Genomic DNA, 26,138 nt, shown 5'->3' with positions numbered 1-26,138 from the left:
TTGTGTGTTTGCAGTGTTGGGTGTAAGTCATCTCCAGGGGGGACTTATCTGTGGCTATAAGCCTTGTCTAACCAGTGTTTTATTTATTTATTTACTGTGTCCCATGAGTATTATCAGTCTGGGATCAATTTTTCTGTTCATGTCTGTCTTATTCACAGTCCAGCTGTGCCAGGAAAGCAGGGCAGGTTGCAGACAGGTCAGAGAAAGTGCCCAGAGACAGCCTAGGAGATCTTTGGTTTTATTGGGGAAACTTATAAGAGATCAGGGACTGCTCCAAGAAGAGTTCAGTGGTGACAGGCTGATAGCGCACCTCAGTCTCTCAGTGTTGGGCCAGCAGTGCCTCTTCTCCCTCATGGTATTTTGTCTAGTGGTGGCCAACTGAATGAGAGACAAGTATCCTTTCCACAGTGCCCTTGGTTCTGCACCTGTGCCCACTCGGTCCTGGCATTCATGCAAGAAAGAAGCTTTTTATGGATAATACTAACTTGCCCTAGTTCCCAGTGTGCATAAAAGAAAGCCATTGTCTTCAAGATAATATGTATCTGGACTTTTTGGCCCAAGCCTGCTCTTATTGTTCCCTTAACTTGGCTAGGTTTTGGGGAACAGAAAGGGACATTCAGGGAAATGGTGTTTTACTGTCCTTTTGCTTTAGGGATGATACAGTGTCTCAACTTGCAGCTTTCTGGACCATGTGGTGATGTAAATTCAAACCCCCAAACTATATAATCTTCTCAGTATGAATTCTCAGCGGGTGAGTGTGGGATGAGGGATGGGTGCTATAAAGTCCTTCACTAAGAATTCAGATCAGAGAAAGTTGTTTGTACCAGGAAGTAGATTCTATTCCAGCCCACCATTTTCCCGAGGACTGTGGCTGTGAACAAACCCTCCCCCACACCACCACCAGTTCTGACTCTTTTCTGAAGTAGGTCCCTATCCTTATCTCCTTATCCATACCTTAGAGTAGAATTCAGACTTCTGGATTTCAGGAACAGCACTTTACAGTGAGCATGTACAGCTCCATTTTTTAAAAATTATTTTTCACTTGGAACTTTACTAAGGTCTCAGCTTTGTTAAAAGGATTTTTGTTATATAACATTTTTGTTGTTTACAAGTTCTTTGGGGCAATCTTATTTGTAACATTTCTGAAACCATTACATTCTCTGTTTGGTCTTATTGAATTAAAGAGCTTAAAATAGTACCTGGCATAAAAGTTAGCACTGGTGGGTTGGCTGCCGCCATTTTTGTTGTGAGGTAGTCTTATGACTATTTTTTAAAAATATCTTTTAATTGTAGATGGACATAATATCTTTATTTTATTTATTTATTTTTATTGGTGCTGAGGATCAAACCCAGGGCCTCATACTTTCGAGGCAAGTGCTCTGCCACTGAGCCATAATGCCAGCCCCTATGATGACTATTTTATTATGGAGTTATCTATAGTACTAATACTTTAGCAGCTGATTCTCATGCCTACCAGGTATTGCTAAAAGACATCATCCACAAATAATGAAAGGATTGTCTCTTTCTTTTCAACATTTGGAAGTCTTGTTCTTTTCTTACCACGCCACCTCTCTCTTCCAGCCCATCATTAGCCAGCCACAGTGATGGTACGCCACATGTGCCATGCTCCTTATTTGAATCAGAAAATCTTTGATGCACATTTGCTGTAAGTTTCTGGTTGATACTTTTGAATGAGTTAAACTTTTTTTCCTATAGACAATTTTTATTAAGAATGAATGTTGAAAGCCAGGCGTGGTAGCACACTCCTGCAATCCCACTGGCTCGGGAAGCTGAGGCAGGAGGATCACAAATTGCCAGCCTCAGCAAAAGTGAGGTGCTAAGCAACTCAGTGAGACCCTTTCTCTAAATAAATACAAATAGGACAGGGGATATGTCGCAGTGGTTGTGTGCCCTGTTCAATCCCTGGTACCCCTGCCAAAAAAAAAAAAAAAAGAATTTGAGCCAGGTGCAGTGGTGCACACCTGTAATCCCAACCAGTCCGGAGGCAGAAGCAGGAGATCATGAGTTCAAAGCCAGCCGGAGCAAAAAGTGAGGCACTAAGCAACTCAGTGAGACCCTGTCTCTAAATAAAATACAAAATAGGGCTGGGATGTGGCTTAGTGGTGGAGTGCCCCTGAGTTCAATCCCTAGTATCCCTCAAAAAAATGAAGGTTGAATTTTTCAATTGCATTTTCTGCATTTACTAACATAATACTTACCTCCTTTGCTGAGTTTCTGAATTGGATTAGCACAAATTTTGTTTTTTGTTGTATCAACTATTTAATCATTCCTGGGATGTTCCCAATTCTGGAATAGGATGGAGGAATTCCTGTTTGGTTATGATGTATTTTGCTTTTATGTAACATTGGCTAATATTTTATTAGATTTTCAACCTCTTGGTCAAAGGGAATTTTGCTCTATGGTGTCTTTCTTTCCTTCTTTCTTTCTTTCTTTCTTTTTTTTTTTTTTTTTTTGGTACCAAGGATTGAGCTTAACCACTGAGCTACAGACATCCCCATCCCTTTTTCCTATTTATTTATTTATTTATTTATTTTGGTACCAGGGATTGAATTCAAGGACACTCAACCACTGAACCACATCCCCAGCCCTATTTTGTATTCTATGTAGAGACATGGTCTACTGAGTTGCTTACTTAGTGACAGGGTCTCACTGAGTTGTTTAGTGCCTTGCTGTTGCTGAGGCTGGCTTCCTATTATTTAGAGACAGGATCTAGTTGAATTACTTAGGGCCTCACTAAATTGCTGAGGCTGGCTTTGAACTTGTAATCCTCCTGCTTCAGGATCCCGAGCTGCTGGGATTACAGGCGTGTGCCACTACACCTAGTTCTTTTTCCTATTTTTTAATAGTCTGTGAGTCAGTGTGTGATGGTTATTTTAGTCTTTGGAAATGAATTGGAAAACTTTCCACCTTTTTAATGTTCTGAAAAGAGTTCATCTAACAGGGATTTTCTGAACCCTTCATAGAACTGGTGTAAACTGGACTTTGTACCTTTGGGGAGATTGTTTCAGCTTTATCACCATATCAATAAGTTGTTTCTTGAGAGTCAGTTATGTTATTCTGTTCATGCCTTACTGTTTCTCTTTTAATTTTACAAAATATTGTTCTTTTCTAAGATTTGTTCTTGGGCATTCTCAGTCTTCTGTTCTGTCATGGATATACTGGGGTCTCTCTTCTCTGAGAGCATTCATTCTATTTCAGATCCTTTTGCTTCCTCCAGCCACTCATGGTGGGTGACCTCTAGTACTGGCCGCTGGTTGAATGGTAATTCCTTTTGTGGTGTTGGTTTCCTTATATCTTGGGTAATTCTTGGCTGTGTTTGTGAGACAGAACAGGGAGGGCCCTGATTCCCACTCCAAGTTTCCCGGAAATGTCAGCTGCTTTCAAAGAATTGTTTTCACCAATGACGGGGTTCTGGAGCTGCAGACTCCTCCCCCAAGCTTCCTTGCAACCCTCACAGGCACTAGAGGTCTGATCTTGACCAATATTTGACCTTCTTGGCACAGGTAGTGAGCATTTTTGTCATTCTTTGCAACCTGTTGAGTTAAACACTTATCTGTGCATAGGAAAGATTACAGTAAGATAAGAACTCTAAAGGAGAGAGGAAGCTGGCCACTTCCTTTATCTCCAGTATTTAGGTAAGAATTTTAACAGACTTGGTTATAAAGTAAAGGAATCTACTCAAAGGACATCTGAAGAAATCCACCTGCTGCACTCAACACACAAGTGCAGATCATGGATCACGGTGTGGGGTGCAAACCCTGGTGTGGAAAGCAAAGAACTTGCAAAACACATGCAGAAATCCTGACATCTTGTGCAGCGACTGACTCTGAGCCTGAGCAAGCCTTTTTTTTTTTTTTTTTCCCCTCTGTAGGTTTTGCTCCTCAGATCTTCAGAGAATAGTTCAGGCACCCTAACCCATGCATTGTTGTCCTTGTGCCCAACCCCAATAAAACATCCTCCAGATGATATTGCTTGCCACTTCATAATTTTTATCTCAAATTGAGTGAAAGAACTCTCTGATGAGCTGATAAAACTAAGAACAGGTAACATCAAAAAGAGCTGTACTTTTGCCTTTTCATGATTTCTACCTCCAATTGAGCAAGAGAACCCCACTGTGACTGATAAACATTTGCATTGATGTATTTGAGGTCCCCTATTTGCCTGTCCATAATGCTCCTGTTGATCCTAATCTGGGGAGGGTGTCCAGAGCCTTTCAGACTTACGTGGACTTCCATTTCTCCTGGCTGCTTCCAATTCTTAGGACACCACAAGGCCTCATTGCCCACCTGTTCTTACTAATAGACGCAGAGATGTCAGGGCTCTCTGCTTGGCAAGGAGGCAGTGGAAATAGGACCCCAACCCTAGCTGATCCTAATGCAGCCACCTCTCTTGCCTTCAACACACTTCTCTTGGCTGCTCCCACCTTGACAGTTGCCACCTGCTCCATCTGGGGTGTGTTTCCCTTCTTATCCCACCATGTCATACTTTCTGATTCACAATTTATATACACACATATACACACACTATATATGTGTTTATCCATAGTATAAATTTTATGCATAATTTACATACATATATGGTTATATGCATGTGTATATATATGATTCAAGTATTTATGAATTTTTGTATGTGAATTTTATGTATATTTTTTCCATCATCTTGAAATTTTGTCTAAAATTAGGCATCAAATATTTATTTATGCTCATTCTTGATCCGATCTCCACTGAATGATGCTGCTTTAACTTCCTTTAACCTCAAATTATTAGCTTTTGTTTTTTTCATAGACAGATTTATTTAGGGAAGTAGATACACATTCAAGGGAGAATGAGGCTGTCTCAAGAGTTGAGAAGGAGCCAATTTATCAGCACTTAATTCATGCAAGTAATGTTAGAACATTTTTTTTTTTCAAATTCTAATCTTTATTACCCAAATGACAAAAGTTTCTTTCATAAGTTGAATTCACTCACTATCTTCTGCTGTTAGATATTTGGGGAAATAATTTATGCCAAGGAGGAAGGGAAGGTAACCCCCACTAACCAAATCAACACTACAGGTACATTTCATACCCCACTATCACAAGTGTCAAAAGGGCATGTAATGAAATAACTCTATTTGGAGATGAAGAATGACACTGATATTTTTAATTTATTGGATATCTATTAATTTGAGGAAATTAATAGCTGGGTTACAATTTTGAAATTATTTTAACTGGAGAATGAAAATTATATTTTGTTGAGCAAATGACCTGAAATTAATATGAAAAACATTTTTCATTAAAAATTATTGGCTGGGCTGGGGATGTGGCTCAAGCGGTAGCGCGCTCGCCTGGCATGCATGCGGCCCGGGTTCGATCCTCAGCACCACATACAGACAAAGATGTTGTGTCCGCCGAAAACTAAAGAAAATAAATATTTTTAAAAAATTCTCTCTCTCTCTCTCTCTCTCTCTCTCTCTCTCTCTCTCTCTCTCTCCCCCCTCTCTCTCTCTCTCTTTAAAAAAAAAAAAAAAAATATTGGCTACTTGGGAAGCTGAGACAGGAGCATCACTTGAGCCCAGGAGTTCAAAGCCAGCCTGAGCAACATAGGGAGACTGTGTTTCAAAAACAAGCAAGCAAACAAAAAATAATTATGCAAGAGGGAAATGGGAAAATTTCGTTCATCCTATAAGAAATTCTTCATAGTCCTTTGAAGTGCCATCTGTATGACCTTTATATTCTATGACCACCTGCCCCCTAGCATATTCAATGAAGAAAAAGTGCAATGTGTGTATTTTCTTTCTTTTTTTTTTAAAGAGAGAGAGAGAGAGAGAGAGAGAGAGAGAGAGAGAGAGAGAATTTTATTATTTATTTTTTAGTTCTCTGCGGACACAACATCTTTGTTGGTATGTGGTGCTGAGGATCGAACCCGGGCCACACGCATGCCAGGCGAGCGCGCCACCATATGAGCCACATCCCCAGCCCGTGTATTTTCTTTTATGTGTATTAGGGATTTCAGATTTGAAATAAGACTGGAATCAGCTTGAATTGAAATTATTGTTTTGGGTAGTTTCTGAATCTAAAACAGAAAAACTGCAACTAATGCTTCTCATTTACATCATTACTCTCAAGAATCTCTAAGTTGTTAGAATTCCTGGTGGCAGCACCTCAAATTTGTATCTTGATTTCAAAATTGTGTGATTTTGAATATTGGCCACTGTGATTAGTCTTTTTTTTTTTTTTTTTTTTCAAGCAATGAATTTGGTGCCCTCTGCCTTGAAAGTATTGTAAAGTAATAAAAATTTATTACACCTGCAAACTTACTTTTTGCTTTTCAGGATAATTATGGGATTACCAGAGCATTGAATTCCCTCTTTGCTTAAGATTTTAGCCCCAGCACAGAGTGCAAAGGAAAAAGACAGTGGGAGAGGGATGTGGTCCTCATTCTTTAGTACCCTGGACTTCACCTGGGCATAGCTTATTTGGAAGACAGTGAAAAAGTCAGGAAAACTAAGCATTTGTTTGATGATTCTGCCTGGAAAAGAAGAAAGAAAGGTTGGGTGGAGAGAAGGAAGGAAGCAAGGAAAAGAATGGGCTATTTGCACTTCTGGCTATTCATTTGGTTATTGGGGGGTGGGGGGCAAACATCTCTGCAGCGGGCTCTTGTTTGGATACAAACACCCTGAGGTGCGACTAAAGCCAGAAAGGAGATAATCCTGAAAGAAAAGGAGGCAGGTCAGTTTTCAGAGTTCCCAGGAGAGTTTCAGGGCTGCTCTTGCAGAAGTTTTACTTTCAATTTAATTTTTTTTATTGGTTGTTCAAAACATTACAAAGCTCTTGACATATCATATTTCATACATTAGATTCAAGTGGGTTATGAACTCCCATTTTTACCCCAAATACAGATTGCAGAATCACATGGGTTAGGAAAGGTAGCAGAATACAACAGTTACTAATATGGCATTATGTACAAATGTGGATGTGTAACCGATGTGATACTTTCAATTTTAAGCACCCTGTGTTTTCCCTTCCTTTATCACTTCCAGTTTTCACAGTTCTGCTTTATCTCCTTTTGGTTTTTAGTTAGTGGTAAGAAGTGATCAAAGAAAACAAAAAGCTGTTTTTATACCTATGAAACCGGGGATTTGCAAAGCGGAGATGACATTAGGGATCCACCATCCCACGCCCTCTGCGCGGGCTGCCTGCGCCGGGAGATCCCGACGCAAAAGCCCTGGAGGACCGAGGTCTGCAGACTCCGGGTTGTGCAGCGCGGCGCAAAATGAGTCCATGACAAAAGAGGCCCAGAAGGGAGCAAAACGTAAACGTTGTTCTGGTTTTACTAAGAGGGCAAAGTAGGTTGAAGGTTTTCCTTAGTGGTGTGTTTACAGCAATCCCATTTTAGAATACTGTGATTTCCATTAAAAGGAGGCAACTCCCTCCTAGCTATTTGATAACCACAGTTTGGAATCTGAAACATGACTGGGACAGGGAGGTGATGGGTTTCTTAGACCTTTCTAGGCTTTCTGGTCCTCCCCCAATCCCCACCCCTATCTCCCACCCAATTGCCCCCATCCTTCCCGCCTCCAGTTTCTTCTCTCACAGATTTCAGTCCCTCCCCATTCCCATTTATGAATAAGTTCTTATTAAGTTCTCAAATCTGCCTTCATTTTCATGCACTCACACTGAAGTGGAATTAAATGTTGACATTTCAACATGAATCTTTTCCCCAAGTTCAGCAGGTGTCAAGATATTATGCAATATTTACTTCAGATCCTTTTTCCTTAAAGAAATAAATGCAATGAAAAGAATTAACCGCCCCAAATTTCTTTTCATACACTTCTCTCCAGAGTTACCTCTAGTTACCTCTCCCCAGAGGAAACTAATCTTCGAAAGTTGACATATATTAATCTCAGGCATATTTTCATTCATTGACTATGCACACATAAGTATACTAAGTATACTACACTAAGTATTATATTGTTTAATGACTTTTTAAAATGAATAGAGTTTTATGGTGCATTTTTTTATTTGCTTTATACCTCACTATGATACCGCCGGTTATCGGTTCTGCTTCCCCACATGTTGAAGTTTGAACATTAGAGAGCACCCAAGGCAAGCATATGAATCAGGGTTTATTTAAAAAGGGGTAACAGAGACTTCTCCCATGAGGGAGAAGGGGGCTATACCTGGTATCCTGGTATCCCAAAAAGGGAGGTGTTCTGCTTTTTTTTATATGTCCTAGGATTCCTTTGTTCTCCTGCCTTTTCCCCCTTATCTTTCTCCTTCCTGCCTAGGAATGCCCTGTGAGAGGGCCAAAAGGTGGGAAACAGGTGGGCTGAAGGGGGAATCTTTTGCCCAAGTTCAGCAGGTGTCAAGATATTATGCAATGTTTACTTCAGATCTTTTTCCTTGAAGAAATAAATGCAGGGTGAAGTAGCCAAGGACACCTTAACAACCTTATAGCTCCCTGCAGGGAGGGGAAATTCCTGGGACAGGTTACCTTGGCAACAGGTTGGAGCAGGGGCAGGTTCTTGATAAGATCCCTTAGGGGACAGTCTTCAACTTCCCAGACTCACTCAAAATTGGCCTCCTAGATCTGACCTGACTCAATTTACCTATCTACACTGACTGCCTCACTAATTCTGGCTTCAACTATGTGTGTTCTTGAGACTTATACCATGTTGGTAATGTGTAGCTATTATTTTGTTCATTTTAACTACTCTATAGTATTCCATTGTAACTCAGTTCTCAGCTGCTGGTAGGCAGGTGTTTACTCTTGTTTGCTATTACCAGGAATGATACATTGACATATCATTGCACCTAACCCCTCAGGTACTCCATGAGAGCTTCCTGAGACCCAACATCCCAGATGTGGGGCAATCTCTGATTTCTCTGGGAATTTAGAAGTTGCTTTCTACCATCAGGTTGATTTACTTCCCCAGCAGCAGTTTGTAAGAGCTGTTCCTTTAACAACAATTGAGTTCCTAGATTTTAAAAATGCACATAAAGAAACCTAACTTATTTTAAATGGAGGATAGTGAAATTGTTTCTTTTTGTTTGATTTTCCATTTCTCTAATGACAAATGAGTTTGAACATCTTTTCATTTGCTCCAAAGATCATTCCTGGTTCTTTTCTGTTTATAACATATTTATTACTTTTTATAACTGACTTTAGAACTCATATACCTATTTAGGTAATATTCTTTGCTTGCATTTGTCCATTCATTGACTATCTATGCACGTAACCCTACACTAAGTATAATATTGCTTAATGACTTGTAAAAATAAATAGATTAAAGGGGGGTGGTGTTGAACTCAGGGTTGCTTACCACTGCGCCACATCCACAGTTCTTTTAAAAAATATTTTGTTTAGATACAGGGTCTCATTAAGTTGCTGAAGCTGGCTTTGAACTCTTGATCCTCCTGCCTCCACCTCCCTACCCTGTGGGATTTACAGGTGTGCAACACCGTGCCCAGCAAAATGGATTTAAATTAGAGTTGCAAGTAATTTGTAGATTATTTCAATGAAAATTGCTGTATTTATGATATGCATAATCAAACATGCTATACTCCCATTTACATTTAGCTAGGTCTTTTATTGCCTATAAAATTTTATACTTTTTGCAATAAAAGTTCACACATATTTTTGTTAGATTCATTCAATAAAATTTATATCAATTTTATTGCTATTATGAGTAATCCTTTGAGTATGTGTGGTACTGGGATTGAACCCAGGTCCTTGAACATGCTCAGAAGTGCTCTATCACTGAGCTACACCTTCCAGCCCTTTCAATTTTTAAATTTTGAGACAGTATCTCATTAAATTACCCAGGTGGCCTTGAACTCACCATCTTCCTGCCTCAGTTTCCCAAGTAGCTGGAATTACAGGTGTAAGCCATTGTATCTGGTTCGTTTTGTTTTTAATGTGGGACAGTGTGAATTTCCTTATATGATGTATGGTTTGGATATGAGGTGTTCCCCAAAAGCTCACGTGTGAGATAATACAAGAAGATTCTGAGGAGAAATGATTGAATTGTGAGAGTCTTAACCCAATCAGTGAACTAATCCCTGATGGGATTAACTGATGGGATTAACTGAATGCAGGTGGGGTGTGGCTTTGGGGTATATATTTTATAACTAGAGCTGGAGTTTCTTTCTCTCTTCTCCTTCTCCCTGGTACTGGGAATTGAACTCAGGGGTGCTTAACCACTGAGCCACATCCCCAGCCCTTTTTTACATTGTATTTAGAGAGCAGGGTCTCATTGAGTTGCAAGTGGCTCACTAAATTGCTGAGGCTGGCTTTGAACTCCTGATTCTCCTACCTCAGCCTCGGAAGTTGCTGAAATTATAGGCATGGGCCACCGTGCCCAGCACTCTCCCTCTGTTCTTGATCACCATGATGTGAGCTGCTTTCCTCTGCTACCCTCTTCGGCCATGGTGTTCAGCCTCATCTCAAGCCCTGAGGAATGGAGCTGGCCTTCTCTGGAATAAAATCTCTGAGACTGTGAGCCCTCAAATAAACTTTTCATCCCCCACAGTTGTGCTGCTCAGATCCTTTAGTCACAGCAGCGGAAAAAGCTGACTAAAACACAAGGGTATATCTGCCAACGCCACTCTGATGAGCAAGGGGGACCTCGCCCCAGGTGACTCCTGCCAGGGGCCAACAAAGGCAGGAAGGTGGAGACACCCAGCTCAAAGAAGGCCTGGTGGATAACCTGGGGCAAATCCCTTTTGCTCTTGGGGCCCCATGTTGCCCTCTGACTGTTTTTTTTTTTTTTTTTTTTAAAAAGCACAGATTCTCTGTTATGGGTTTCAGCACTATTTCTCTCTGTTGGATTTGCTGGTCTGCAGGAGTTTTGTTTCCCTCCCCACATGGGAGGAGCTGCCTGGTTTTCAGATGTCTCCTCTGGGTATGAAGAGGCAAACTCAGAGGTTAGCAATTAAGTGGAATTATGCTTATCTTCAATTATCCATTGATAAACTGAGACTGAGGGAGGGGAAGGGGCAAAATCCCTACTGTTGATAGTTAGCCTGGTTGTTAGAGATGACCCAGCAGGACAGGCAAAATGGGTAAAGACACTTTGAGAAAGAAGGCTAGAGAAAGGGCCTAGCCCAACAGACACTTGAACAGATCACAAGGTATAATGATAATAGTAATAAAGTGTCATTGGTCCAAGAAAAACACAAATACAGTCAATCATCAATATCTATGTATTGGTCACTTTCTATTACTATAACATAATATCTAAAATAATCAACTTACAAAGAGAAAAGGTTTACTGTGGCTCACAGTTTTGTATGTTTCAGTTCATAGTCAGTTGTTCCCATTGCTTTTGGGCCTGTGGTGAGGCAGCACATCATGACAGGAACACAGGGCAGAGGAAGGCTATTCACTTCATGGTGAAGGAAGGGAGAGGAAGAAATGGATGTTCCCATAACTCCCTTTGAAGGAGGACCTAAGACCTAATGACCTAAGACCTCCTGCTAGGTTCCAATTCTAAAAGATTCCTCCACCTTGCACAAGTACCAAGATTAAGACCAAGACTTTAACACATGGGCTTTTGGGAGACCCTCCAGATGCAAACTATAGCACCTGGACTCCCTATCTGTGGATTCAACCAACTTAGGCCAAAAATATTCCAAGAATGCTGAAAGAAATCAGGAAAACAATCTCATTCATAATCTAAAAAATAACTAGGAATAAATCTAATCAAGGAGGTGAAATACCTCTGTGATGAAAATTATAGAACACTGAAGAAATTGAAGAGGACACTACAAAAAGAGAGAACATGTTCATGAATGGACAGAATTAATATTTTAAAATGGCCATATTACCCAAAGCAATCTACAGATTCAATGTAATACCCCCCATACCAGTGACTTCCTTTACAAAACTTAAAAAAAAAGAAAAAATTCTAAAATTCATATGAAAGCAAAAAATGATTCCAAATAGACAAGACAATCGTAAACAAAAAAATATCAGTGCTGGAGGCATCACAATATCTGATTTCAAAATATACTACAGAGACATCATAACAAAACCAACATGGTACTGGCATAAAAGCAAACACATAGGCCAACAGAATAGAACAGAGGACACAGAAACAAACCCATGTGGCTACTGCCTTTTGATTTTTGACAAAGTTGCCAGAAACATACATTGGAGAAAACACAACTTCTTTAACAAATCGTGTTAGAAAAAACTGGATCTCTATATGAACAGAAGTTTAGATCCCTATCTCTCATCCTGTACAAAAATCAAGTAAAAATGGATCAAAGGGATAAGATCTGAAACTTTGAAACTGCAGGAAGAAAACAGGAGGAAATGCTTCAAGAAATAGGCACAAGCAACAATGTCCTGAATAGGATTCTTGTGACTCAGGAATAGCAAAAATTGACAAATGGAATAGTATCAAGTTAAAAAGTTTCTGCACAGCAAAGGAAACAACAGAATGATGAGACAGCTTATAGAATGGGAGGAAATCTTTGTAAGCAATTCTTTCAACAGAGGATTACTATCCAGAATACATAAAGAACTAAAAAACTTAACACCCCCCAAATAACCAATCAATTATTGGACAAATGAACTGAATAGATTCTTTTCAAAAGAAATATAAATGGCCAATAATTATATGAAAAAATGATCAGCCATAGGGAAATGGAAGTCAAAACTACATTGAGATTCCATCTTATACAAGTCAGAATGGCTGTCATCAAGAATATAAAAAACAAGGGCTGGGGATTTAGCTCAGTGACAGAGCACTGACCTAGTTAGTATGCACAAGGACCTGTGTTCAATTCCCGGTAACACACACACACACACACACACACACACACACAGATACACACACACACAGAGGAAAACAAAAAAAAATACAAAACATAATAAATGCTGATGAGGATGAGGGGAAAGGAACTGTTGGTGGGAATGTAAATTTGTATAATCACTATTGAGATTGGTATGGAAGATGCTCAAAAACTAAAAATAGAACTACCATATGATCCAGCTATACCTCTCCTGGATATATACTTAAAGTAATTAAAGTCAGCATACTACAGATATGTACATTTATCATGGCACAGTTTACAATAGTCAAGTCATGGGATCAGCCTAGGTTTCCATTTGTGGATGAATAAATAAAGAAAATGTGGGATATATACACAATGGAGAACTCTCAGTACATAAATATGAAACTATATAATTTGTAGGAGAATGGATAGAACTGTTAAGCTAATAAGCCGGACTCAGAGAGACACATATGGCAAACTTTCCCTCATATGTTGAATCCAGGGTGCTTTTTTAGTAAGCATTTTCGCTGCTGTGACTAAAAGACCCAACCAGAACAATAGTAGGGGAGGAAAAGTTTATTTGGGGGCTCATGATTTCAGAGGTCTTGGCCTATGGGCAGCTGGGCTCCATTCACTGGGGCTCAAGGTGAGTCTGAATATCATGGCAGCAGAGTGTGGTGGAGGCAAACAGCTTAAATGATGATCAGACCTCTGAGGGACTCCACTTACCAGATATAAAATTTATACCATGCCCCCAGAGATCCACCTCCTCCAGCCACACCTTACCGGCCTTTAGCCACCAGCCAGTCCCTAATTCACTGATTGGATTAAGCTGTCATAATCCAATTATTTCCTTTAAACCTTGCCTTGTCTCACACATGAGCTTTTGGAGACATGTCACATCCAAACTCTAACACAGAGGGAAAAAAATATGACATGAAAGTAGCAGGGAGACTATCAAAGGTGGGGCAGGAGAAGGGTAATGGGGAGTGGATATGATCAAGGCATGTCATACACATGTACAAATATGCCACAATGAAACCCATTATCCTGTAATAATTAAAAGGCACTAATAAAATTGGGGGAGGGTTCATGTGTATTGAAAATGTACAGACTTTATTTTTCTTGTCATTATTTGAAAAACCATACAAAGTATAACAACCATTCATTCAGCATTTATATTGTGTTAGATATTAGATATTAGAACTGTTAAGCTAAATAAGCCAGTATTTAAAAGATACAGGAGAATGTACATAGTTTATATGCAAATTTTATGCCATTTTATATATAAACTTGAGCATCTATAGATTTTAGTACCCATGGGGGTTCCTGAAACTAATCCCTCATGGATACCAAGGAATACCATACATCAATGAACCAAAAGGAAATGTAATAGCAGCCCATGTATTCAATCAATGGGTCCAGAAAGACAAAGCTGCTTTTTTAAATAAACATACTAGGACCTAAATATATATCTAAAGCATTGCACATAGTTGTAGATAATCATGAAAAAATTTTCAAATTAAAGATTTAAATGTAAAAATAAAAGCCTATAAAGGCATTATAGAAATGATTAATTTGTGTATAAATTTACTATAGAAAAGGTGTTCAAAAGTAAAGCACACAAAAGACAAAACAGAAGAAAAATGATGGATGTACTTGATTCTGACAGGTGTTTAAAATTTCTGAGCCACAATAGACACTCTAAACAAAGATAAAAGACAGGCTGGGAGAACAGATCTGCCACATCTACAACACAGGATGCACATCCAAGACATAGAAAATCATGTAGGAAATGATGAGAAATTTTTTTTTGTGTATGTTGTTAATAGAGACAATTACTTTAATAGAGATCATCACTTTAATAGAGACCATCACTTCATCTGTTATAGTGAATAACAGATGGGCAGTAATTCAAGGGGACACCAGAAAGCTTTTACATCATAAAATGAAAATGACAGAAGGGCATACACCTTCACCACCCCAGCCTTTGATTAATTTTTTCTTCTGATCTCTGTTCTCTCATCCACATCAGCCTGCTGCTCCCAGAATGGGCTCTGCCTTCAGATTTTATGCTGGTTCGCATACCAGTCTATCAGCTTGCCTGAATAGTGTAATGGGGTCCCTAACTTAGCTGAGGAACCGGGGCAAATCTTCTTTGATTTCAGCTTCATCCCAAGGCCCATGAATGTTCTCTTTAAAAAGCTGCAGGTGAATGAGGTAGAAAGGGCAGAGACAGGAGATGGAAACCAGCAGAGGAGCGAAGAGTATGGCTCCCACGGCACTAATGGACAGCAGGCCTCCCAAGGCTGAGAAGGCAAAAAGCAGCGTGACCCCCACATAGCTGCGGGGAGTACAGGCCTTCACTTTCTTCTGTAACATGGGCCACAGTGCACAAATCTGGGTGGCAAACGTCACCATGATGAAGACATGCAGGGACCGAGGAAGACGTGAGGCCAGGCAGACAGAAGCAAAGATGGCCATGTTCAAGGACAGTGTGCTGGATACAATGGCAGCATTGGCCCCATAGTCAAAGAAGATGAGGTGGCCCAACAGCATGAAGACTGACATGGCATAGATGGTGTCAGTGCTGACGGACTCTGTCTTCAGCACTGGTGAAAACCCCTAGGTGAGAGCCATGAAGACCAGGGCGCTCTTCAGGTCAGCCCACTGGGTCCACCGGCTCTTCTTCCGCCCTTCACCACCATCAATGAGATCAAACAAAACATAACCCATCAATGAAGATGCCAGGCCAGTTCCAAAAAGCCAGTGCGGGGCCAGGAGACCCTCATCCATATACCGCCCACCGGCTCCCCGCCGGGGTCGCTGCGCAGAGCTGCCGCTGAGCACTTCCTGGAGAAAAGGTTTAATGAGGAACGGACGCTCACCTGGGCAGCAGCACCAACTAATGAACACTCCTGGCAGCCATCGGAGCCAGATAATCTATAATGGCCACCAGGGACCTGCGTGTGCTAACCGTTCTAGGGGAAAAACAATGAAAAATGAAGGATGTCCCCTGTGGTACAGGGGGACTTTCTGTTAAAGGACCTGTAAGCTGACGCTGCACTCGGGATGGTTCGCTTGCTATGTTTACTTAAATTGCAAGTCTAGGTTTCTATTCTTGTCAATTACTGACAAAGAAGAATATAGGAGATCCCTCCCTTCTTCCCTTCCCTGTCTTTTTCTCCCTCCTCCCCCTCCCTTCCTTCCTTCTTTCCTCCCCTTTCCCTCTTTCTGAGATGTCAGGAATTGAATCCAGGCCCTCATGACAAGTGTTTACTTTCAAATTGCAGTGGCCTGCTGTGTTTAGGGGTGCAGGTGGTGTGGTGCAGCAAAGAGTGCTGTAGTTATTTATATAATGAAATGCAGTTTAAAAAGAACATGAAAGACCTTATTTACTGATGCAGAAAAACTCACACATTTTGTGTGTGTGTGTGTGTTTGTGTGTGTGCGCACGTGTATGTGAAAAGCTTTTTCTGAAACTGCATACAATATGATATTTTTTCTGTTTTTTTAAAAGCCCTTTATTAAAAAAATCTGAGCTACATTCTTCAGAAATGTCAATGTCATAAAAGATTCCAAAAGGCTATTCTAGATAAGGGGAAACAAAAGATGCAAGCATTAAAGGCATTGGCAGACACTCTCATTATAGAAAAACTTAACATTTGAATGTGAACTGTGTATTTTTTATTTTCAATTGACACATAATGTACATATTTATGGGACACGGTGATATTTCCACATGTGCATACCATGTGCAATAATCAAATCAGGATAATTAGCATTTCCATCGCTGGAACCATTTATCATTTCTTTGTGTTGGAAACATTTAAAATCTTTATTTTAAAATATATAATAAATTCTTGTAAACTATACTACACCTCATATTTTATTCTGTAAGTTACTGTGAACTTTCTGAATTTAGCAACTGGACTGCATCCTTGTTCCTAGGAAGTATACCCTAAAGTATGGAGGGTTAAAGGTAATTCATCAGACCAGCAACTACCTCTCAAATGATTTGGGGTCAAATTGTGTCTTGTTCCAGAGTCACTAAGTTTCCACCAGCAGAGACCTCACGTGACTGCCAGCCCCAAGTAATGCAGATGGCACAGAGCTGTTGTGAAAGAAAACTCTGAATCTCCGGATTCTTTCACTGTGCAGTATAGTTTTTTACTTTGAATTCCTTACATGGAGAGAATAGAGGGCTCCAGGAATTCCTACTGGGCCCAGGGCTAGTGGTTTGGAAGGGCTTCCAGAACCTGCCATCCTCCCTGGATGTTTTCTCCTGACTGTGGGTGACTATGGGTAGGAGTAGTGGGTGCAGCCCATGCCCTTCCCACAGAGATGAGTGAAGTAATTTTGATCATTGATCCTCACAACAACTCTTAGAGGGATAGTTTTACCTCTTTTGTAGATGAAAAAGCTGGTTTGCAAGTGATGGAGGGAGAGAACAAAGTCTGGTGCCTCTGACTCCAGACCTGGGCCAAACCAAGGCGACACAAGACTTGCTTGTGTTTCTCCTCAAACAGCGATTCTCACACTTTACATTCAAAAAAGATTGGAAGTCAGCCAGATTTTTCAATCTTTTCTTTTGTAGTCAGGAAATTGAAAGAACCACAGGGTGAGCAGAGATTCTTTTCTCGTTCATTGCCGCTCCCTAAGTGAGGGTAAGTGAGGTATTAATCCCTCGTTTACGAATGGCGAAACCCAGACTGGGCAGAGCAGATGATTTACCCACAGCTGTGGGTGCCAAGGCAGGCAAAGTGGGGACCACATTCTGCCACAGGAGAGGTTCCCGTGGGGGTCCCCTTGGGAGGTGAGGTAGATGGAGATTTGCAGGTAGCGCCCTAAGGACCTTTGGTGCTGCCAAACCCTGAACATAATATTATGCCCCTTTCCTATAAGCAAATTCAAAATATAAATCATACTAAACTGAAGTGTGATTGCTGATTTGCCTCCTGTTCACTTCTTGGATTTGCTTTTTTTTTTTTTTTTTTAATTGAAGTACACAATGTGAAATCATTAAATTAGTTACTGTTTTGTGTGTGGGCTTTGCTGCTGCTCTACTCACAGCTTCAGACTGCCCACTGAATAACCCCTTGTGTTAATAACCCCCTCCATCAGGAGCTCCCACTGATGGAGAAACTGGTGGTCCAAGGCCACAGAAGGTGCCTCTTCATCTCTTCAGGAGAACTTCTTCCCGGGGGGACTCTTTGCAGTCCCTGGTTACCATCCTCCACCTTTGTCATGGGAATTCCTAGAGTAGAGAGTGCCTGCCCAACAGGCAGCCCATCCTAGGCTCAGAGAATGTAAGGCCAATTGAGAGGGAGTACCTGTTCACTTTGGAGGACTTTGACCATGTCTGGGACCCGACTCACTCTCCAGCTGGCTTCATGCTGTGCATCTTCCTGAAGTGTCCACCCCAGTGGGGCCACCAGAGACCCCTACACCCTCACAGGCAACGTGGAGAGGAATGAGCTGATCTGTCTGGTGGGGTGGATGGGAATGAGGAGGGAAAGCCTCTGGTCAGGGTAGCTGGGGAAGCCAGAGGGACAGGGAAAGGCAGTGAGGAATGAGGCCTCACGTGCGGGGGCCTATCACTTCTCCTTCACTGGCCCAGCCTTCCTTGGCCTGATCATTCTTGTCCCCATGCCCACATGAAGGTGAGAGCAAGGGCCCACCAGCTTTCCACCGCACTAATGCTCCTACCCTTCACTTCTGAGGCGCAGAAGACAAGTTCCACTTTTCATGGCCTCAAGGCTGAACGGAGGGAAGGCCCTTAGTTTGACCAGGGAGTCCTACAGGGAGAGAAGCTATGGAGAGCAGCTGCTCCAGGAGATGTGAGAGCAACTGCTTTCAAAGGAGATGTGGTGTGCTCAGCAATGGGCAGGATGTGGCACAGGGTGGGTGCTTCCTGTGAGTAAGCAAGACTCTCCCCCTCCTCTTCCAGGAGTGTATGCTGAGCTCATGACCGGACTGCTGTCTCCTGGTGGAGGTCCACAGAATCCTGGGATCTAGCTCAGAGTCCAACAGAGAAAGCCTCCTAATGGCAAGCAGTTATTTGATGTTACCCACACAGTAAGAGTGAGAGGACATCCACTCCTGGGGCCAGAAGGAAGCAGCCACATTGACACCTACTGCAGCCAGACCTTACTCCTGAAACATCTCTTGTCTTAGGTGAGCCCCCTCCATCCCTCCACAGCCTGAAGACCAGTTTATCTGGCTCCAGTATCCAGATGGGGATAGGCCAGGACGGGGCATGGCAAGGCAGACACTTTATAGAAGTGTAGGGCAGTAGGTGTATCGTCACACCCTCTTTCCACTCTTCCTGTGATACCCCAAACAAGCATTCACTCACAAGTTGTTTTTATTGAAATAACTTCACACTTTTACAAACGTTATGAGAACGGTAGAGAACTCTCATGTTCCCTTGATCAAGATATCCCAGTGGGTACATTTTTATTGCTTTTACTTTGCCACTTGCTCAGGGGCTCTGCCTCTTATCTCTTTCTCTCCATTACTTTTTCTTCCTTTCCCTCTCCTCTTCTTTTGTTATTTCTCCATCTTCTTCTCTTTATACACACACACACACACACACACACACACACACACACACTTCCCCTGAACATTAGAGAGCAAGTTGCAGGCAGCATGCCTCTTTGCCCATAAATATTTCTATGTATTTTTCCTAAGAACAAGGGCAATGTGTTAGAGGATCACAGTACAGTCACCAAACCAGAAAATTTCACACTGACACAATACTATTATGTGAGACAGGGTCCATGCTCAGATTTTTCCAGCTATCTCAGGTGTCCTCTGTAGTTGTCCAGCCAGTCTGTCCAGGATCACACTGTGCTTGGTCATCCATCTTTGCAGTGGCCTGTAACTGGGACAGAGCCCTCATGCCATTCATAATTTGGAAAGTGCAGAATCCTTCTCAGTTAGGAGTTGTCTGATGCTTCTTTGAGTTTAGGATTAGGAAGAGCATGTTTAGGATGTGTTGTGGGGCCTCCTCATGGCAGTGTGTGACACAAGTCCATTCTAGGGTTAGTGATGCTGACCTTGACCCCCTGGGTAAGGTAGGATCCTTTGTCATCAGCTCTCTTGCCCTCTTTGAGATTAGTAAGTAATTTGTGGGGAAATCCTTTCGGGATTATGTGAATATCTTGTTCTTTATCCAACTTTTGCCCTCTGATTTAACCTTCATTGATGATTTTTGCCTGAATCCATTAATGATAGTGGTGGCTGCCGAAGGATTTTATGACTCCATCACTCCATCTCCATTTATTATTGCCATTTACTGGAAGGAAAAGCTGTCCCTTATTTATTTATTTACGTCAGAATGGGCTCATGAAATTCTATTTTATTTGGGGGATTATAATCCATTAATATCATCTTGTATTTTGATTCATATATTCCCAGTCTTGGTTAGGGCTCTCTGAGCTGGCTCTTGTGACCTTTTGAGATGTTCCTTTGGTTTGAGACCAGTTCCTCACCTCCTGGTTGTAGTTTAGGCTCCCTGGGTAATTTCCCTGCTCTCGCTGGAACCAGCCATTTCTCTGAGAAGTCTTGTCCTTTCCTCCCTCCCTCCCTCCTCCCCTTTGAACTCTTTATTCTGAAATACCTTCAAGCTTGGCTTCTGTTTCATTAGGGAATGGTATTTAGAAATCTAGCTCTGTGTGTCTTCATTTCTATGTGTGCTCATAACTTATGTATTATTTTATATTTATCCTATGAACATATGAATATGGATTTATAATGACATTAAAAAGTGCCCATTTAAAATAAAATCTTGATTACCAAAAAAGCAATTTATAAAAATGAGATGTAGTCAGTAGTAAACTCTGGGCATACTAAGCACTATGAAGATGGAATAGGAATGAATGAAAACAAAGAATGTGAAATAATCCAAATTAGGGAAGCCCCGGTCCATATTGTGCTGGACATAGGTTTCAATACTGACGAGCACTTTGGCAACTTCCCAAAATACTGGATGCCCATATCTTGAGAAAACTGACTTGTTTAAGAGATTAAGCTCATCCACACCATATGAGTTTCATGCTCTCAGCAAGCCTATAAGGTTTATTCTGTTATTACTGCTATTGTATAGATGGGGAAACTGAGGCATAGAAGGTCACACAGTGAGGCAGAGCTGGTGCTGCAGGAACTCAAGTCTATAATGGTGATCAAAAACAATGACCTCTGGGATCCTGCTTTGGAGTGTGGGATGTTGAACTGCAAAAAAGTGAAGGTATTTTGCATTGTTAATATTCATAGATAAGATATTTGTTGGGAACTGTTTTTCCACATACATACACTGGCTTGGATCCTTTGAGGAAGGAAACCATGTATTGCTCTTTCAGTTTGTCTTAAGAGGAATTGGTAGGTACCAAAGACTTTTGGCTTATCTTTATACATCTTATATTATATAGTTATAAACATTTAATTGAGACATAAAAATTGTGTTAAAACACAATTTAACACAAAAATTGTGTTTAATTGACACAAAATATATTTATAGGATAGAGTGTGATAATTTGATACATGTATACAATGTACAAGGATTAAATTAGGGTAATTAGCACCTCCATCTCTTTTAACATGTATCATTTATTTGTGTTGAGAAGCTTCAAATTCTTCTAGTTTTTAATAAAAATAAAATAAATAATTGTGAATTAAAGATAGCCTTTGGTGCTGTAGAGCATTAAAACTCATTTCTCCTGTTTAACTGTATTTTGATATCTTTTATCCAGCCTTTCTGGCACCCTTACACTCTCCCCTTCCTGGTCTCTCGTGACCACTCTTCTACTCTCTATTTTCATGAAATCAATTTTTTTTTAGCTTTCATATATGAATGAGGATATTCAGTATTTATCTTTCTGTGCCTGGTTTATTTCACTTAACATAATGTCCTCTGGTTCCATCCATGTTACTGCAAATAACAGGATTTTATTATTTTCATGGCTGAATCATATTCCATTGTCTAAGCATCTTATTTCTAAGTCTCATCTTCTTTGTATGTAGCATAGGGTTCAATACAGAACCTACTTTATGAGGCTATTGTGAAGATTGGTTTGAGAAAATGTACTGGAAATATTGAATGCCTGGCACATAGAAAATTCTCCATAAATGTTAACTGTTTTTTAAAGTGTCCCTCAACTAGTCAGAGCATGAGTTTGAATCCAGGTGGTGTGGTTGCATGGCCACTCTGTTTAACTCCTACCCGTTTGTATTCAGGCCTTTGGCTGTTGTGCCCAGCTGACTGCCTAGATCCAGAGGAAGGTCTCAGCTAAGAGCTTTCTGGTCCTGACCACCAAGAATTTGGGCAACCCAAGTCGCACAGCTATAGCAAGACTGATAGGAAGTGGGATGGGAGGGCGTTCAGAAATTCCTTGCTGGTCATCTTCACCACCAACAAGCATCCTCTAAAGTAACGATTCTGCCCTACCCATGGGTGAGCTGACCCCCAGACTTAGCCTAAATGAGGATGACCCTTTGGATGGCGAGAGCTTTGTGACCTTGTGGCAGGTGTCACAGGCCTCTCTGATAGGCAGAGGAGGCATCAGATAGAAGGTTGTCTCAGTGGGCTAGGAAGGGAGCCTGGCCAGAGATTCCTGGGCTCCTGACACAGTGCCAGGCCACAGTCGACAAGCAGGATTCTTCATACATAAGGCTCCTTCTCTGATCATGAGCATGAAACCTTGTCAAGCAGATGTGCATCTGCATTTTACAAGTGAGGAAAACTAATTGTGTTAGTCAGCTTGCATCACTGTAATAAAAATACCTGAACCGAACAACTTAGAGGAGGAAAAGTTTATTTTGAGCCCACGGTTTTAGAGTTTCAGTTCATGATTGCCCAGTTTACTCTGGGCCTGAGGTGTGGGGGAGCAGCGTGGTAGAAGGGTATGGAGGAGGAAACCCACTCACTTCTCAATAGCCAGGAAACAGAGAGAAAGAGGATCCAGAGGGACAGAATATAATCCCCAAGGGTACACCCCCAGTGATCTACCTCCTCCATGTCCTACCTGCCTGTAGTTACCACCCAGTCCAGTAGTTCTTTCAAAGTATCAATCCATCAATGAACCAATCTAAGAAGTAGGCTACAGCTCTCATAATCTAGTCATGTCACCTCTGAACATTGCTACATTGAATAACATGAGTTTTTCTGGAGGAACACCTCATATCCAAACCATGACACCAAGCCCAAGGCATAGCGAGGACAGTTGAAGTCAGTACCATGTAGTGGTTACCATGCACTTTAAAACCAGACTTCCTAGTTTCAAATCCTGGCTCTGCCATTCACTGCCTGCTAAAGTGATTAATCTACCAACCTCTTCAAGCTTTTGTGTCCTTTTTTTTAAGCTGAGGTCAATTTGTTTTCTCTCTTATAGGGAAATACAAGATGTTCCCAAAGCTCATCTGTGAAACGATGCAAGAAAGTTTAGAGGTGAAATCATTGGGTTATGAAAGCCTTAACCGAATCAGTGCATTAATCCACTGATTGGGATTAACTGGGTGGTATCCACAAGTGGGTAGGGCATGGCTAGAGGAGATGGGTCACAGGGGGAGTGTCTGTTATGAGGGGAGCTGCTTCCTGGTGTCATGTCCTCAGCTGCTTTCCTCTGCCACATACTTCTGCCATGATGTTCTGCCTCACCTGGGGCCCAGAGCAATGGACACAGTCATCTGTGGACTGAGATCTCTGAAACCATGAGCCCTGAAATAAACTTTTCCTTCTCTAAAATTGTTCTTGAGAGGTCTTTTGGTCACAGCAATGAAAACAAGGGTTATTAAACAAGGGTTGATGATTTAAGCTCACCAAGTCATCTGAATTGAATATCCTCAGCAAGCCCATGAGGCTTAAACTATTTTCTTGCTGTTTTAATGATTAGGGAAACTGAGGCATAAGAGGCTACTCATCTAGTAGAGCCCTAGCCAGAGTTCAAATCTAAGCAGTGTGACTGTAGGGCCATCCTGTGTAACTCCTACCAGTTTAGAGAAAGCAGAGACCACTGCCAGCAAATCCTTCAATGTCATGAGTGAGAAATCACTTATTTGAAAATGTTAGAATCGATGTGACCTGAATTGTCCATATAGAGAGAACTTATTGGTGAACAAAGGATCATCTATCCATCCATCCACCCACCTATCCAGCTACCTACTCATCCATCCATCCATTCATCTGTCTTCCATCCAAGTTATGGAGAAGACATGGAAGAAGATTTCATAGCCATACAGGCAACATTATTAGATGAAAAAAAAAAAAAAACTGGTCACAGAAGTCTTTACAATATGATTGGTTTTTTTTTTTTGTTTTGTTTTGGTTTTTTTTTTTTGGTTATGGTGGGGATTGAACCCAGGGCCTTGTGCTTGCGAGGCAAGCACTCTACCAACTGAGTTATATCCCCAGCCCTCCTGTATTCTTTTTAAACAATTAGCATAGAAAAACTCCAGAAGGAAATATGCTCTAACCAACACTAGTTTTTCTCTGCTTAGTGTGATCAAATGTGGTTTTTATTTTCTTCTTACTTAGCTATGTTTCCTGCATTTTCTGAAGTGAAGGTATATTAAAAAATACAATTAAAGCTATTTTCAAAAGAAAGCAAATGCGTTCTACATACTCTTTGATTTAGGCAGCGTAGAACACTGCATAGGAGAGCCGTGTGTCTGGACAGTGGGGAAGCAGGGAGGGCCAGTCAGACATATCTTCAGGACCCCCCTGTCAGGCTATGGTGGCCTTCTGCTTCGTACAGATGAAGTTCTAGTAACCTCCAAGGCCTCTTCCAACCTGGGGTTCCCAGACCAACCTAAGATGCCATTCAAAGACTGTTTCTTGGGCCCTCCAGACCCAGAATGAAGGCAGGCAGGTCCTAGGCCTTGTCTAGGATAAAGTCTAGCTCTACCTCTTCCAGCTACCTGTATGACCTTTGGAAAACACTCTCACCTCTCTGGGTGGCAGTCTCCGGATTTGTAAAGCGTGGGGAATACCACTCTTTAGAGCTCTGTGCTGGGGCAGGGGGAGAGCATGAGGATTATGGAAGAGTAAGAGACTAGTAAGTAAGTAGAAAAGAAAAGGACTCTCACCTCCTAGTGAGGGAAATGAAGTCAACATTAATTGACAGGGAAGGTGTCCAAGAAGACGTTGTGAAGCTGCGGTGAATTTTGCTAGACCTTCTGAAGTGCCCAGGCTTGGCAGAGAGCTGGCGTTTGGAACATATCCACTACTTGATGAAGTTGTGGGCGAGATAATGGGACCAAGAGGAGAGACCTGTGTGTGCCTGGTGTCGGGGAGGCAGGCAGCCGAGGAGACACGAGAGCTGGTGCTCAGGTGCGGAATGAACGGGTGGCTGAGTGGACAAGCTGGCTCCAGGGCCGGGCTTCTCAGTCTCAGAACCATCAACATTTGGGACTGATAGGATGATTTCTTTTTGGGGGTGGGGTTGTTCTCTGCATTTGGGGGTGGGGTTGTCACCCCAGCTTCACAACATCTTTTTGGACACCTTTCTGCATAGGATGTTCAACAGTATCCTTGGCCTTGGTGTATGAGATGCCAATAGCATTCTCCAGCCCCTTCTCCAGTTGTGGCAACAAAACCATCTCCAAAGATTGCCAAAGGCCTACTGAGGATGAAAATCATACCATTTGGGATACTGGTCTAGAAGGGTGAGTTAGCAATCCTTCTAGGTGAGGGAGAGGGCAGGGTGGCGCAGGGTGTGTGCGGCTGTGCACCTGTGGGAGCAGGATGGTGGTACGGCTGTGCTAGTCCTGGTCCTGAGTCTTTGTCACCCTTCCCTGGGCTTGGAGCTCCCCTCCTTCCTAATCATTCTTACTATCAGGGTCCTGCTGAGCCCTTCTGACAGCACAACTCCTGAGCTGGCAGGATTGGGTTCCAGCACTACCTCACTGTTCCCATTAGTCAGTCGAGGGGTGCTGGGGAAAGGACTGATGTGCCTGACCCCTGACTTTGCCTTGCTTTTCTATAGCTTTGTGGTTTGACCTGCCTCACTCACCTTCTGTGGGGGTCTCTGCAGAGCTGAATGGCAGTCAGAGCCCTGATCTGCAAGTCCCATAGCTCCCAACCACCATTGTCTCTGAGTCCCACCCCAAAGAGAAGCTTGTTTATTTTGCTGTGAAAACCCAACTTCAAAGGAAGGAGCCCATGGCACTAGCTGTCAACAGCAGTAAAATGAGGACAGATTCTTTAGTGGACCTGTGTTGCCTGATGCCACTGGCTGTGCAGGTACCCTCATGGCAGGACACCTGGGGCACATCTAGACCTCTCTGGCTTGGCTGATAGAACAGATGGAAGCATATGCAATAACCACTTTCTTCAAATAATCTGCTGGCCATAATT

At 41.8% G+C, this 26,138-nt stretch overlaps 1 pseudogene; it reads right to left on the bottom strand.

The window, feature by feature from the left end:
- Positions 1-14,914: 14,914 nt before the first annotated feature.
- On the bottom strand, positions 14,915-25,854 carry LOC143381550 (phosphatidylinositol N-acetylglucosaminyltransferase subunit C-like; annotated as a pseudogene).
- Between the last annotated feature and the right edge of the window lie 284 nt (positions 25,855-26,138).

The sequence above is a fragment of the Callospermophilus lateralis genome, chromosome 15 (assembly GCF_048772815.1).
Source record: "Callospermophilus lateralis isolate mCalLat2 chromosome 15, mCalLat2.hap1, whole genome shotgun sequence".
NCBI lineage: Eukaryota > Metazoa > Chordata > Mammalia > Rodentia > Sciuridae > Callospermophilus > Callospermophilus lateralis.
Note: the sequence above shows the minus strand (reverse complement) of the source record. Positions and strands in the feature narration are given on the sequence as shown.